The sequence below is a fragment of the Thalassophryne amazonica genome, chromosome 3 (assembly GCF_902500255.1).
Source record: "Thalassophryne amazonica chromosome 3, fThaAma1.1, whole genome shotgun sequence".
NCBI lineage: Eukaryota > Metazoa > Chordata > Actinopteri > Batrachoidiformes > Batrachoididae > Thalassophryne > Thalassophryne amazonica.
In genome coordinates this window covers 94,572,644-94,589,544 of record NC_047105.1, presented here as the reverse complement: position 1 = coordinate 94,589,544, position 16,901 = coordinate 94,572,644, and the positions used below count along the sequence as shown (strand labels likewise).

General features: G+C 45.4%; 1 long non-coding RNA gene across 1 annotated transcript in view; it reads left to right on the top strand.

Annotated features, from left to right (window-relative positions):
* The first annotated feature begins 580 nt into the window (after positions 1–580).
* Positions 581–16,901, top strand: part of LOC117507286 — a 31,861-nt gene continuing 15,540 nt past the window's right edge. Inside the window, exon 1 of the long non-coding RNA XR_004559668.1 lies at positions 581–725. This is a non-coding gene — a long non-coding RNA (uncharacterized LOC117507286). The remainder of the gene's footprint in view (positions 726–16,901) is intronic.

Here is a 16,901-nt window from a genome sequence, read left to right as displayed (position 1 = left end):
GCCGGGTTAATCTGGAACACTTCCTCCCCATTAGGTGCTGGTTTCTTTTTTGTGGGCAAGAAGGACGGCGGACTCCATCCATGCATTGATTATAGAGGGCTGAACGAGATTACAGTTCGCAACTGATACCGGTTGCCTCTATTGGATTCAGTGTTCATGTCCCTGCATGGAGCCAAAATGTTCACGAAACTGGATCTTCGTAATGCTTATCAACTGGTTTGGATCCGGAAGGGAGACAAATGGAAGACGGCATTTAACACCCCGTTAGGTCACTTTGAGTACCTGGTCATGCCGTTCGGCCTCACTAACGCCCCGGAGGACTCAGGACTTGGCGGCTCCGGTGTATTGCAGGTCTCCGTTGGCGGTGGAACTTCGTGGGTCCCAGCTCTTCTCTGGATAGGCGTCTCCTACCCTCGGGCCTGCCCACGCGTCACCTTTTTGTGTAGATTGATTGACAGACTAAAAGCATATTGGGTTGTTGTGCACATTTGCAGAATAAATTGTTATTTATTCGGACTTCCTATTGGCCGTTCATTTACGCCCCCTGTCGTCGGTCCGTGTACTTCACTTTCCCAACACACTAGGTGCTGTTGTTCCTTGCCAGATTGATGTGCCTTGTGCCTTCTCTCCAGCTCTCGTTCTCGTGTTCCATAGTCCTGCCTGCCTCAGCGTGTTTCTCAACCTCCTGCCCATTTTTCTGACCTCGCCAAAGCCTGATGATTTTTGTACTTCTGCTGTGTATTTTGGGCTGCCTTTTTGTGTACCGACCTCTGCTATCCTCCTCACTAAAGCCTTTAACCAAGCACAGCTGTTTGTAGGAGCCTCACATTTGTGTCCAAACGTTTTTGACCAACTTGCCTGTCGATGTTAAATACTTTTCATAACAAAGTAACTTGCTTTAATTGTTGTCATTGTTTTATCACAAATGGGGGACTGCGTGCGTTTACCGGCGTCAATTCACAAACCGGTGGTTCACCTTTAATTAATCAAACAGCCTCACGCAGCTCCGACAGGCTTTTTTTTTTAAGTCTAAAGGTGCTTTATTCCTGTACTCACATATGGACTATCCCATCGTCCACCGGTTCATAGTGAAGTCATCTGTCTGAGAACTTGCCCCAGGTGAAGTCACCCCACTCTAGTAACGCAATATTTCAATTCTGATATGGTCATGTAATAAATGATTTATACACTCCAGTGGCATAATACACTGTTCTTACTCAAGTTTTGTTAATGAGATGATGTTTTAAGGTACAGGAATGTAATTGTCAGGTAAAAAGTCCATTGATGGGAGAAGCAGGGAGCACTGCCAGGTTCTATACATCACACTGGCAGGTCCCTGACTTTAAACTTGTCCTTCTTAATTATTTAAAAAATAAGCATGGATAGCTGGAGTGGGGTGACTTCACCTGGACTGGGGTGACTTCACCTTTACTGGGGTGACTTCACCTGAGGTTAGTTTGCAGTGGGGTGATTTCACTCGCTACCTTATCCACTCTGCGAGATACGACAACGAGCTGGTTTGGCTTTAACGATCATTAATAAAACCGGAGCTCCGACAGGCTTAAATCAGTATTCAAGCCGTTTGATTCATGTTTTTTCTGTTTGAGTATAAAACTGTTTGATAACTGTTCTCACATGTCGACGGACCCATCGTCTACCTTGTGAGAGCTGACAACGCAGTTTATGAACGAGTGAACACAGCTGCTGTTGCTTTGTTTACCACCAGTACGCCAGTATACTGCTGGTTTCTGGGTTTGACGATGTCACGTGCATACCCTCTATTCAAATTAACAGTCATGGGTTGAGGGGGTGGGGGTGGAGCTAGTGTGTCTAGATAGACAGAGTGGCATCAACTCAGAACATGGCGCCATTTTGGTTCCAACTGCGCTGAACTACTGAATGAACCTTTAATGTTTTCACCATTTTTAAAAAAACATTTTATCACATACAGCAACACATCCAGGAACAGGTACTATCAAAATAAATATAAAAATAGTTAAGCTATCAAATGTACATAAATTTACAATTTATGAGGATTTGTTTAATTAATTTAAAGCCTGATTTATGCAGCTGCAGCTCTGTAACTCCTTGTCATGCAATGACAGTTTTAAAGTTCTTCGTCTCTGGATTATGTTTTATTCTGGACTAATTTGACCCCCAACAAGCTTTTCTTTCTACAGTCATCGCCTCCAAATCAAAAGTAAGATGAAAATTTTCCTCTTTTATCGACTTTGTGCTGTAAATGTGCAGACTTTTCTGATCCATTTGTATTCAGCGTGCATACTGCAAAAACTATTATAATATGATGGCAGATGAAGGATTGAAAGCAGCAAAGTGTCAAATCACAACCGGCTGTGATTTGACACTTTGCTGCTTTCACTGCACACAGCCTGCAGAGTCTGAGCACAGCTCCAAGTCTGAGCACGGTGTGAAAAACGGTCCCACATGCGAGGGGTTTAATGGAAATACATTGCGATCGGACAGGACATTTTATCCGATGTGAGCGAAAAATCCGTCTTACAAAATCTGTTATATATGGTGTTTATTACATGGAAAACAATACAAAACTTTGGGACTTTTGTTGTCCAGTGACTGCGAATATCTGATTATGATGACAGTTTTGGTGAGTTTTACTGTACATGGACTGAACATTAAATTTACCTCTCAAAGCTTTGATGATGAAGTTGCCCCAGATAGAAACACAATAACTCATTTTAGACTTCTGTGACATACGTAACAGAGATCTGTATCTGGACTCCTGCTTTTTTTTTTTTTTTTGGCACCACAGTCACTTATCCAGTCTGGCTCAGCAACTTGCCCACACAAGCAGACAGAGAGCCGCTCCCACTCCAAAGGAAGAGGGCATGTAGTCAAGAGTAGCTCTTTTATTATTACTATGTTTTTAAAGAATGCAGCTCCTGTATGAGGACTTTTTGTCAAAAAGCATTAACTGCAGCCCAGGAAACACCTTTACACACACACACACACACACACACACACACACACACACACACACACACACACACACACACACACACACACACACACACACACACACACACACACACACACACATACACACATAGATACATATACATATATATATATATGGGAAAATTCATGTCAGTAAGGCTTTTATAAATATATTTAGTGAGAAAATGTTGACGTGTGCAATAATTATTTTACCTTCTGTGTGTTTGAATCAAGCAACAAAAGGAAAATAGTATGGGTTATACATATTTATAAAAGAAGAAAGTCCACTGCTTTGGCACAATAGTGCAGATTTTAAAGTATGCTGTTCTAAACCCCAGCACTTAATTTACTGTATTTTCTGGAGTATAGGAACTCAAGGCCCTGTGACTTATATTCCAGTGTGACTTACATATATGAAAAAAATCACGCTTGTTATTAATAACAGCAATTATATTTATATAAAGCCTAGTCTACACTAGCAAACATTTGTTTGCAAACACCACCAAACATGAAGTTTGGTGGTGTTTGCAAACAAATGTTTGCCATGAAAAGCCCGAGTTTGGTAGTGTGGACGTATTGCCAAACACCACCAAACTAGTTTGCAAAGGTTTGGACATGTTCATTCTTGAAAACATGTTTGCTGAAGTTTGCCAACAAACAGCCAATCAGAGAAGAGCTGGTGATCATGTGAATTACTAGTTGGACAAAATGGCAGCCTCCAAGAAGGAAAGAGTGTGGGGATTTGAAGAGATACAAAATTTAATTGAGGAATATGAGAAACGTCCATGCCTATACAACACCATAATCAAGTGTGTGTCTTGCTTTTGTATCAGTGGCTCCACCTTCTGAAGGAGTTCCTCGAAAGCTGCCTCATCCATCCTCAGAAAGTTCTTATAACTTGGTGTGTCTGAGGACTGTATTTCTTTAAGAAGGCAATTGTAGGCCACATACTTGTGTCTTTTCTTAATCCAGGATCTGCACCACAAGCGAGGCTTGTGTTGTTTATGGCGGCGGCGGCGACGTTCCACAGCAATTACACATATTACTGCTGCAGACGCCCTGATGACTTCTCTCTTGAATTTTGCCATTGTTTCTGATCATTTTTAGAGGGAAAGTACAAAACATTGGAAAACATTACCAAAAATTTGTTTGGTAATGTTTGGTACTGTTTCATAGTATGGACACCCAAGCCAAACATAAGCAAACGCGGTGTTTGGTAATGTTTGCAAACAAAAGTTTGGTCAAGTTTGCCAGTGTAGACTAGGCATCAGACTTTCCCAGGAATCAAAGCACTAAACAAAATAAACTCAAATAATAAAAGAAAGATGCCAACAAAGTACACATCAACAATGCACAAAAAAAAAAAAAAAAAAAAAAAAAAATCCAAATTAAAGAGCTCACAACACAAAAAAATGTGTGGCTTATTCTCTGGTGCAACTTATCTATGTTTCCCCCCTTTTCAAGAGTTTTTTTTTTCCACAACTGCGACTTATACTCCAGAAAATATGGTAATCAGATTTTTTATTGAGCTAAAACAGAATGCATATGTAACACTCACATCAACTATTTAAGATAACTTATTTCTGACTACATAAACTTAAATGTTTTGATGTAGTTATGTTAATTTTTTGAGTTCTGCCAACTTGTTCAGTTAACATTATCTTAAAACCATCTTTTCTGCACAATGGACCAATTTGAACATTTGTGTGAATTGCTGTGAAGTTGGTGCTGCAGGATGTGATCACTCAGAAGAGGTTTTTGAGCAGAAGCTTGTCTGATCAGGCCTATCAGTTCAAACACAAGCACACCCTCACATATAAATACAGTAACTGAGATAATGTGAGCAAACCCTTTTACTATCAAAGGTTATCTTGTGTGGCTGATGCCAAGTCTTTCTCTAATCAATTTGTAAGAGTGCAGATCAGGTGTTTTCAGACTAGTCGCACAGGTTTTCTACTATTAAAGTGCCTCTATTGACAAGTCTCATTGCCAGAGGGGGTCAAAAGAGAAGATCTACTCACAGACATCATGTTTAACCAGAACGCTGCGTACGCCATGGTGATGTTCACCCGTGAGGAACAAACACAAGCTGCCTCTCTCTCTCTCTGTCTCCCTCCTTGTCTCTCTCTCTCTCTCTCTCCTGTCCTCACCCTAAAACGCTGCGCCACTCCCAAATTCACATTATCACACACATGTCGAACCTCCTGACTCAGTCAGTCAGACCGCATTCTTCTCCACGACCCCGTGGCTCTTACGCAAACTGAAACAACAACAATCCTGCACTGTGGTGGTGTTCGTGGCGCGCCCACTCACCCCCACCCACTACACGCGCACGCTTCCGAAAAAGGAACTATGTGGCTTTTCGTCAACTTAAAAAACAAACAAAAAAAGTTTGCATGAGTGTTTGTCTGTCTTCTCTGACAGAAGCCCGCAACTGATCGCCTTTTTTTTGTGCGCAAGAGGTGACGCGCTTTTCCCCGTTGCGCTCTTCGCTTAAATAAAGTTGCGCGGCTCCACTTACCTCCTTTTTGGGGTGGCTGCTGCCACCGCGGCCTTTCCTTTTGTTCGGCATCTTTGACGGGCGAACTTTTTAAGCTTCCTTTCGGCGTCTTGCAGTCTCTCTGATGGGAAGCAGAGCGCGCACGCTGATGTTGCAGCCAAACGAGTTGCCCCTCCCGCTCCGCAGATCGTTTTTGTGTGCCAGATCGAAAGCGCGCAGGCAAAGAGGCCAAAATGTGCACCTCGGGTGCGTGTTTGACAGGGCGCAGCAGAAAGCGATCTTCGTTGACTTTCACGCGAGGCGCAGAAGACAATCAAAAGTTGGGAAGATAAACTTTCGACGAGTTTTACGCACGCAGCTCAGAGGGTTATAAAACCGGAAAAAATCTAAACCTGCCTTTATAAACGATACATCAGGGACAGACTGACGGGGTTTGTGTTTTTGAACATATGTGGGGGAGTTCCCCCCCCGTCATCTGGAGACAGGCAGTAGCCACACTCTGGATTTAGAGAACACACCCGTTTTAGGAAAAACTGACTCACCCCCTCACGTTTGAGCTGCACCGTGCTGCCCCCTGCAGGATGCAACTGCAACAGACGCAAGATGAAACCACAACAGTGACCTACCTCACAGCAAAGAGGGTTCCTCAAATTTTGTTTTGATCTATATCGTCGCCTTCCTAAAATAATGGCCTAAATCATGTTTTCATGTTTTTGAGAAAACACAAGAGCTTCAGTGGCTGAGTAGAGTTTAATTTTCCTGAAGAAGTTGCCATTTTGAAAAGCTTCTAAAATTGCATAAGTCACATACTCTTTTGACTTAGGCAACATAATATGACCTAAGTCACACTCTTGAGATAGGCCATTACACAACTGGAGTGGAACTGCATGATCTCCTCAAGTGAAGATTTAAGAGATTTTACCACAGGTGGCCAGCATCAGAGGGAGACAATTTAGGCAAAAAAAAAAATTACACTTTTGGAAAAAAAAAATGACTTAGACCATTATTTTAGGAAGGTGACAATGTAATACAGTTTGGTAACAGTGTTCCTGAGACATGATGACATTCATCAACTTTTGATACTTCAGTCCCGTTTGTCTTAAGTTAGTGCTGAATGCAGACAAATCAAAGACCACACTGTTTTCAAATGGCAAGCAGCTTCCATCTCACCTTCTGATGTGAACTGTTCATGGGGTTGAAACTGAAATGGTCACATCTTATACATACTTAGGGCATTCTGCTTGATGAGCACCTGTCCTTAAAATTGCACATAGATAAACTTCTTTATAAGGTGAAACTGAAATTGGGGTCGTTTTTTAGAACTAAATCACGTTTTTCATTGCAAGTCAGAAAACATTTGATCACCACAACTTTTTTTTTTTTTTTACCACTGAGTCCTGATCAGTTGTTAAAGAAACTGGATAGTGCACACCTCTGTGCTTTGGGTTTTATTAGGGGTTGCAGCTATCATGTACATCACTGTTCCATGCTGTCACACATTATCCATCTTTGTACGTTCATAGATTCTCTCATCTATTCTTGGACTTCTGTCCACATATTTGTGCTCATACATGTGTGTAGAAACCTCAGCCGATACGGCCTGTGCTCTCAGGACATCATACAGTTGCAGGTCTCGAGAGTCAGAACCGAACTGGGCAAAAATGATTTTAAATTTTCTGCCCCATCTACCTGGAATGGACACATCTTGTATCTCTGGGGAAATTTAAGACAATTATAAAAGACAGAGAAATAAATTCAATTGGATCTTGCAGTGTGTGTGAAGCTGAGACTGCATTTTATTTGTGTTTGTTGTAATCTGTTTTGTGCTGTCCTCTTGCTCAGGTCGCTCTTGAAAAAGAGGTTTTAAATCTCAATGAGTTTTTACCTGGTTAAATGAAGGACATTCATTCATTTATTTCAGTGCTTGCTTTGTTAAATCCTCAAGGGCCTAAAATATAAGGGGTGATTGAAAAGTTTTGAGGTTGACCAAAAAGAAACCACATCTAAATTAATGAAATCCTTTATCTTTCAACAAAATCCCCATGTAAAGACACACACTTTTTTCCAGTGCTGCTGCAGTGCCTTAATACCATTCTCAAAGAAGGTCTTTGTGTGGAAGGATGGTTGAGATGGTTGGTTGAGACCCCAATCCAGAGATGAACACAAAGTAATGCAAAAATACATGACTCACGCAGAGAGGTCAAAGGTCAGTACACAGGAGAGCAGGCCAAACCTGGCAACAGTGTCCATGAGGAGATTTGCAAGAGAGCGGTCAGAGAGGCAGCGAAAGGTCCAAATCACAAGAAGCAATAACAAGTAAAGTGTCCAAAACGGTTGCAAGTGCAGGTTTTCTTTGTAACCACCAACTGCAGCAGGTGATTTCATTGATGAACTCATCCCATCTGCTCAAAGTGATGATAATCAGTGGTGGAGTTGGTGGTTACAAATAAAACCTGCACCCTCTGGGCTCTTTCTAGAATTAGTTTGATACTTATGCTGTAGTGTGAAGCAGGTGAGAGTTTACACTCTAAAACTCAACTTTACAACGTTGTAAAGTTGAGTTCAACATCCAAAACTTGTAAGAGCTCTTTATGTTAAAGAGAGGTAGCAAGTAGACATAACTAAACACAGCTGCAATGTTTTAGAGTCTATGGCGCCTCCTGGAAGCCAGCCCAATGCAGCTTACTTCCTCATCCAAGACCGGTACCCATTTACAGCTGGATCGAGACAAATTCAGATGAAGTGTCTTGTGCAAAAACACAGACAGGCAGTTTTACCAGGACTCAACAACAGCAACAACAACTACACTAAAAACAAGCCACATCTCGGCTCTCCTGGCCTTAGGACAACTGTTCCCTATTAATTTCCCGATTCAAGTCATTATACTCCTGTTGGTTTTTCAAGCACTTAACAGTTGAGCTTCATTCCACATTTTTGACTTCCATACCACCACCTCTAACCACCTCTAACCCACACAACAGGACCCCCCCTCAACCAGGTTTGTCGGGGTGTCGGCGGTAGAAGTCGGCCAGGAGGGCCGGATCCAGGATGAAGCTCCTCTTCACCCAGGAGCGTTCTTCGGGTCCATACCCCTCCCAGTCCACCAAGTACTGGAACCCCCGACCCATCCGACGGACGTCCAGGAGCCGGCGCACCGTCCAAGCCGGCTCCCCGTCGATGATCCGAGCAGGAGGTGGCGCCGGTCCGGGAGCACAGAGGGGTGAGGTGTGGTGAGGTTTGATGCGGGACACGTGGAAAACCGGATGGATCCGCAGTGAAGCCGGGAGTTGGAGCTTCACTGCGGCAGGACTGAGGACTTTGAGGATCCTGAAGGGGCCAATGTACCTGTCCTGAAGTTTTGGGGAGTCCACCTGGAGGGGGATGTCCTTCGTGGAAAGCCACACCTCCTGCCTGGGCTGGTAAGCAGGGGCCGGGGATCGCCGGCGGTCTGCATGGGTCTTCGCCCTCATCCGGGCCTTCAACAAGGCAGAACGGGCGGAGCGCCACACCCGACGGCACTTCCGCAGGTGGGCCTGGACCGAGGGCACACCGACCTCTCCCTCCACCACGGAAAAACAACGGGGGCTGATACCCCAAACACACCTCAAATGGGGAGAGGCCGGTGGCAGAAGACACCTGGCTGTTATGCGCATACTCGATCCAGGCCAGATGGTTACTCCAGGCCGTCGGGTGTGCGGATGTGACGCAGCGGAGGGTCTGTTCCAAGTCCTGGTTGGCCCGCTCTGCCTGTCCGTTCGTCTGTGGATGGTACCCGGACGAGAGGCTCACGGTGGCCCCCAGTTCCCTGCAGAAGCTCCTCCAGACGTGTGAGGAGAACTGGGGACCACGATCAGAGACGATGTCGGAGGGTATCCCATGCAGACGGACGACGTGGTGGACCAGGAGGTCTGCTGTCTCCTGGGCTGTTGGGAGCTTCGGGAGGGCCACGAAGTGGGCCGCCTTGGAGAATCGGTCCACTATCGTGAAGATGGTGGTGTTGCCCTGGGACGGCGGGAGGCCCGTGACGAAATCCAGGCCGATGTGGGACCAGGGGCGATGAGGCACCGGCAGCGGCTGGAGGAGTCCTTGGGCCTTCTTATGTACTGCCTTGCCCCTGGCACAGGTGGTGCAGGCCTGGATATATTCCCGGACGTCGGCCCTCCATAGACGCCCACCAGAAGCGCTGCCGGACAACTGCCACGGTCCTTCGCACCCCTGGATGACAGGAGAGCTTGGAACCGTGACAGAAGTCCAAGACTGCAGCTTTGGCCTCTGGTGGGACGTACTGACGGTTCTTCGGACCGGTTCCAGGGTCCGGGCTCCGTGCCAGGGCCTCCCGGACGGTCTTCTCCACGTCCCAGGTGAGGGTGGCCACGATAGTGGACTCCGGAATGATGGGCTCCGGTGGATCCGACAGCTCTGTTTTGACTTCGTCTTCGTGTACCCGGGACAAGGCATCCGATCTCTGGTTCTTGGTCCCGGGGCGATAGGTGATCCGGAAGTCGAAACGCCCGAAGAACAGTGACCAGCGGGCTTGCCTGGGGTTCAGCCGCTTGGCGGTCCTGATATACTCCAGGTTCCGATGGTCAGTGAAAACCGTGAATGGCACAGACGCTCCCTCCAACAGGTGTCTCCACTCCTCAAGAGCCTCTTTCACCGCAAGGAGTTCTCGATTGCCGACGTCATAGTTCCGTTCAGCCGGGGTCAACCTGCGGGAAAAGTAGGCACACGGGTGAAGAACCTTATCGGTCTCTCCGCTCTGGGACAGCACGGCTCCTATCCCTGAGTCAGAGGCGTCCACTTCAACCATGAACTGGCGGCTAGGGTCGGGCTGCACCAAAACTGGCGCAGTAGAGAACCGTCGTTTCAACTCCTTGAACGCGGCTTCGCACCGATCCGACCAGGTGAAGGGGACTTTTGGAGAGGTCAGGGCTGTCAGGGGGCTAACTACCTGACTGTAGCCCTTAATGAACCTCCTATAGAAATTAGCAAAGCCGAGGAACTGTTGCAGCTTCCTACGGCTTGTTGGTTGGGGCCAGTCTCTCACCGCTGCAACCTTGGCCGGATCAGGGGCGACGGAGTTGGAGGAGATTATAAACCCCAGGAAGGACAAAGACGCGCGGTGAAACTCGCACTTCTCGCCCTTCACAAACAGTCGGTTCTCTAACAACCGCTGCAGGACCTGACGTACATGCTGGACACGGGTCTCAGGATCCGGAGAAAAGATGAGAATATCGTCCAGATATACGAAGACGAATCGGTGCAGGAAGTCCCGCAAGACGTCGTTAACCAAGGCATGGAATGTCGCGAGGGCGTTGGTGAGGCCGAACGGCATGACCAGGTACTCAAAGTGACCTAACGGGGTGTTAAATGCCGTCTTCCATTCATCTCCCTTCCGGATCCGAACCAGGTGATACGCATTCCTAAGATCCAGCTTAGTAAAGATTTTGGCTCCATGCAGGGGGGTGAACACGGAATCTAACAATGGCAACGGGTATCGGTTGCGAACCGTAATCTCATTCAGCCCCCTGTAATCAATACATGGACGAAGTCCACCATCTTTCTTGCCCACAAAAAAGAAACCTGCCCCCTCGGGGAGTGGAGTTCCGGATCAGCCCGGCAGCTAATGAGTCCCGGATGTAGGTCTCCATTGATTCGCGCTCAGGTCGTGAGAGGTTGTACAGCCTGCTGGACGGGAACTCAGCGCCTGGAACCAAATCAATGGCACAATCGTACGGACGGTGCGGGGGAAGGGTGAGTGCCAGATCCTTGCTGAAGACGTCAGCAAGATTGTGGTACTCAACCGGCACTGCCGTCAGATTGGGAGGGACTTTGACCTCCTCCTTAGCCTGTGAACTGGGAGGAACCGAGGATCCTAAACACCCCCGATGGCAGGTTTCGCTCCACTGAACCACCACCCCAGACGGCCAATCAATCCGGGGATTGTGCTTCAACATCCATGGGATGCCCAAAATCACGCGGGAGGTTGAAGGAGTCACAAAAAACTCAATCTCCTCCCGATGGTTTCCAGACACTACCAGAGTTACTGGTTGTGTCTTGTGTGTGAGTAAAGGGAGGAGGGTGCCATCTAGTGCCCGCACCTGCAATGGTGAAGGAAGCGCCACCAGAGGGAGCCCTACCTCCCTTGCCCATCTGCTGTCTAGCAGATTCCCTTCTGACCCCGTGTCCACCAGTGCTCGGGCTTGAAGGGTTAAATCCCCGCTCAGGATTGTGACTGGGAGTCGTGTGGCAATTTGTGTGTGTCTCACTTGGATGGTTTGACCCCTCCTTAGCCCAGTCTCTAAGGGCAGTTGTTGTCGTTTTGGCCGTTTGGGGCAGTTTCTCTGTGTGTGCTCAGTTGAGCTGCAGAGAAAACACTCTCCACGGATCAGCCTCCCCATTTTGGCCCTGTGCGTTTCCCTAACAACGTCAGCAGGGGGAGCTGTTGCCCCACAAAGCGCTCGCCGCCATCTGTGCGGAGAGAGCCTCCACCCTGCGGTTCAGGAGGATGTTTTGCTCAGTCATTTGATCCAACCGAGCCGTAAAGGCGGTGAGAATGTGCTGCAGCTCACCAATCACGTCTCCTGCAGACGCCTGCGCTCCCTGCTCTCCCATTGGTCGTTCAACAGCCAGGTGACGCCCCTCGGAGTCCATGACGCTGGCCGAGATATCCTGTTGGGAAAGTGTAGTGACACGGACCCACAACAGGGGGCGCAAATGAACGGTCAATAGATGAGCCAAAAAGTAACAATTTAATGTTGTGAATGTGCACAACGAACATACAGACAATCACAGAATATCATAACAGTCAATACACAGAGGTGACGTGTGGGCAGGCTCGAGGATAGAAGACGTCTGTCCTGAGAAGAGCCGGAACCACACGATTTCCGCCGCCCCAGAACCTGGTGAATACTGGAGCCGCCAAGTCCCGAATTCCCAGGTGATCACCGTCCCGGACTGTCGGATCTGGTACTGCTGGCGAAGAACAAAGACAGTCAAGTGTGGGTGTGTGTACACCCAGTAACAACAGCGGTGGGAATGCCACCTCCACCTCTCATTCAATATGTTGCAGCGGTCTCAGCTGAAAAGGAGCGCCGTCTTGCACAGCCTCCTCACAAACGACCGGTTCTCCTGCAAATTCTCACAATAACAGAGTTATAAATCTCACAAAAAGGCTGAGAGTATTACCTCCTATGAAGTATGATATCTCGGCAACGAGGTGGAGATGACGTCTGGTCTTTATGGAGTGAGATGATGTTGAGTAGATGGGTGACAGCTGTCAAGAGGTAATGAGCGACAGCTGTCACCCCCGGCTGTGTCCACGGCGGCAGCGCCCTCTCGTGCCTGAAGCCCGCACTTCAGGCAGGGCGCCCTCTGGTGGTGGGCCAGCAGTACCTCCTCTTCTGGCGGCCCACACAACAGATGATTGGATGTCTGTGGTACTACAAGTCTCTTCAGAGGATCCTTGAATACTGCAGGAATGACTATGTCAAAAAGTTACTTAGGACACTGAGTTGAGGCGTACTACTTACACTGTAAGGGAAAGCGTCCGCTTTTCGTAACAGGTTTTTTTATTTTGCTGTTTAGAATCTTCCCCTTCTCCTAACTCTAACCATAACCAGTGTAAGTGTGTACCAACCCCAAACAGTAACCATAACCCCCCAGACGCCCCCTTTCACCCTACATTTTGTGCCCTCTGTCACAAAATGAATTTGTGCCTACATTATGAAAAACACCCCATTTGTGTACCCCCATCACAAACCCATAGATTAATGTACTTTTCGTAACCCAATCTCATGGCAGTTTGTGAGATTGGGTTGTATTATGGTCATGTGACACTTTACTGTCAGCATTATCCATCAAAAATAAAAACAAAATATAAAAAAATTATGTCAGGTCAGGTGTTGAAACATACACCAGTGCCACGCTTTGTGTCCTGTATGGCAGCCACCCAGGCAGACGACCGGTCCATCTTTTTGTCTATTTTTTGAAAAAGATAGTGTCCTAACAGACTGAAAGAAAAGACATGCTGTCCCTCTCTGAATTATGGCATGAGAAATGACTACAATTTTCCTATGTAATAATGAATGTTGATATATTTTAATTAATTTTTCCCATCTGTTGTGGTTTATTCTTGTGTTTGTCAGCATACATATTTTTAACATGAAAATGAATGACTCTTTTGCAAGCATGCAGAAATGATGGCAACAGCATTTAAATTCATTTATTTTTACAACAGCTGGTTACAAAACTAAAAGCAGATAAATTAATTTGCTGTGTAGTTTCTCAGTGATCAGGCTTGTCCATTGACGAGTCCTGATGCCAGAGATGGCAGAGTGATCAGGTCTGAGTGACAGCAGTGTCCATCAAACTGATGCCTTTCAGAGTCTCTTTGACCTTCACACCTGCTGATAAGTATGAACTCAATCCCTCCACATGCAGTGAACCTTTTCCACAGCCTATCTGCAGTCCACTGTGATAACAACCAGGATGACATTTTTACTCCATCTTCTGATAACGTGACATTTTTGTCTCCTTCCATCTTTTGGTGACAGGAATGAATGAGACGGATACTTAACCTTTCCTTGTCAATTCTTCACTTCCACTGTTGCTCATGTTGCAGAAAATGAAATGTTTTATGTTCAGCTGTGATGAGTGTTGTACATCGTGTGAGAGTTTGTGACCTCCAGGGGAGGTGATGGTCAAATAGTTAAAGTCTTGGCCTTGTGACTAGACGATTCTTATTTCAAATACCCATCAGATCAGAAAATCACTTGGACAAGGTCTTGAGTTCCCACGTTGCACTCAGTGTGTATGACAGCACCCTGACATCTGTGTGAATGTGAGGCAACACTTTAAGCGTGAAAACACTGTAAATTTAGCCCATTCACCATCTGCACAATTGAAAGTAACTGAACACAATAAACCATTAACATAATTGCAGTGTTTTATGTTATTGTCAATATACATATTTCAAAGCTATTATTTGAATTAGTTTGGTTTAAAGCTACAGTGTGTAAGATTTAACACAGTTTATTTGCAGAAATGAAATATAGCATTCATAAGCATCTGACCATTAGTGTATAATTACTTGCAACCAGGAATCAATGTGTTTTCATGAGCTTAGAATGAACCCTTCATATCTTCAGGGGAGAGGGCCCCCTCATGGAGGCTGCCATGTTGCAGCGCCATGCTGATGCAATAGCTCAAAAAAGACATACTGTGCTTTCTCTACCTTACTCATTTTGCAGTGCAGGTGGTTTACTGAAGAAAAAAAAAAATAGAAGAGAAATCAGCGGTTGCTCTACCTTGCACACTGTCTAGTAGTTCCTAGTGCCAGCTAACAAGTTTGAGGACCATCATTTTTTGTGACATGGAGGATCATACATATTGTTTATGACAAGAGAAGAGAGTAGGATCACCAAAGAAGTGGAAACAAGAAGGGAAACAAAATCATCACTGGCAATGACATAATGCAATCTACAACCTCACCACTGGGTGACACTAAATCCCACACAGTACAGCGTGTAGGATTTAGTGTCACCCAGTGGCTTTAATCCGATTTCCCACATCTGTTTATTGGAGCATAAAATACATGATACCCCAATGAGTGAAAAGGTAAAGCCTCCAAACATCAGCTGGATATGTAGATGGATAACAAATTAAAGGAAAAATCTAGATAAATGAGTGAGGAAACACACATTTTGATGCAATTACTGTAAACACAACTAAACACATGGACATGTCAGGTTATTTCAGTTGGGGGAAATAGTTGTGAAAAGTACCTATTTCCATTTGCGGATTTTATCAAAAGTTAAAGGGCACTTGGCACGTAAGGATTTTGAGACTGTAATCCATGCTTTTGTCAGCACTCAATTGGATTACTGCAACTCATTGTATTTTGTCCTCGATCGGGCACTAATGTATCGCCTGCAGCTGGTACAAATTGCAGCTGCTTGTCTTCTCACTGGCAAATGTAAATATGACCATATATCCCCTCTCTTGGCTTTCCTGCACTGGCCTCCGGTTGCTTTGAGAATAGATTATAACATTTTATTATTTGTTTTTAAAGCTCTTAACGGTTTAGCCCCAGGGTATCGACTGGCCAACCCATTGTGCCTCCACCGCTGACATAGATTTGAGATCTGCAAATCAGCTGCTACAGGTCACCCCAAAAATGAGACTGAAAACAAAAGGTGACAGAGTCTTTACAGCAGCGGCCCCTAACCTCTAGAACAACCTGCCCTGGCACATTCGCTCTGTGGGATCAATTGAGGTTTTTATATCTTCACTGAAGACACACCTCTCCTCCTTGGCTTTTAATCTAAGCGGACTGTAATTTTAATTAATTTATTTTATTATTTTATTCATTTTATAGTATTGAGTTATGTGGCTTAGTTTTATTGTAATTGCTGCATTTTTGTTATTGTTTTATTGTGTACAGCACTTTGGTTGACTAAGGTTGTTTCAAATGTGCTTTATAAATAAAGTTTGAGTTGAGTTGAGTTGAGTTGAGTTGAGTTGAGGTCATGTCCTCATTGTTGCTCTCTGCCCAGCTAACTAGCTAGCAACTGCGGGGAGAAACATGATGCCAACTATGTGGGCAAATTCTGGACAAAATATAAAACAGAATGAGAAACTAAAATTCAAATTCAACTATAGATAGAATGTGTGGCTGGGGATGATGCCAAAACTTTTCACCAGTACTGCAAACTTGAAGCATTGCTCTGGGGTCACCTGTATTGTTCCCCACCAATTTACCTTACACTGTTTTTGGCACCCTAACTCTAACACCAACCCCAAACCACCTTCCCAGTATAGGCGAGAGAAGGCCACCCAAACCCCCTTCTTAATCATAATTTTTGTCGTGGGGAATAATACAGTCAGTCACTTCTCTGAATGTTTGAAACTTTTTTGAACACTGTTTCAGAGTCTGTATCAAAAAGGAGGATGTCACACGCTGGGCATTTGAAACAAAGCTTCAAAATGTTCCAGTTGATTGCGCCCTCTGGTGTTGAAACATATTAAAACAAGAGAATGATCTAGGATTACACTGTTTTTGAATTTCATATTTAAATTCTGCAGTCAGTGCAGAGTCTGTATGTGCACCAGCACATATATTGCTTGTTCTTTTAGAGAGGGGAAAAAAAGTAATACTTAATATTATATAATTTACCTACCTTTTATGTACAGTGTGCGATATTAACCAGAAACTAAATCCAGTTCAGTAAGTCTGAGCATTCATTCATTCATTTTCTGATACTTATCCTGGACTGTATTGTGGTGACAGCAAATTAAGTAGCTCATTCCACACTCCCCTATCCTTGGCCAAGTCCTCTGTGTCTTCCTGGGTCATCCTGGGGCATTCCCAAGCCATCTGGGACATACAATCTCTGATGGATATTAGAGGGGTTTGGGAGTATGCCCG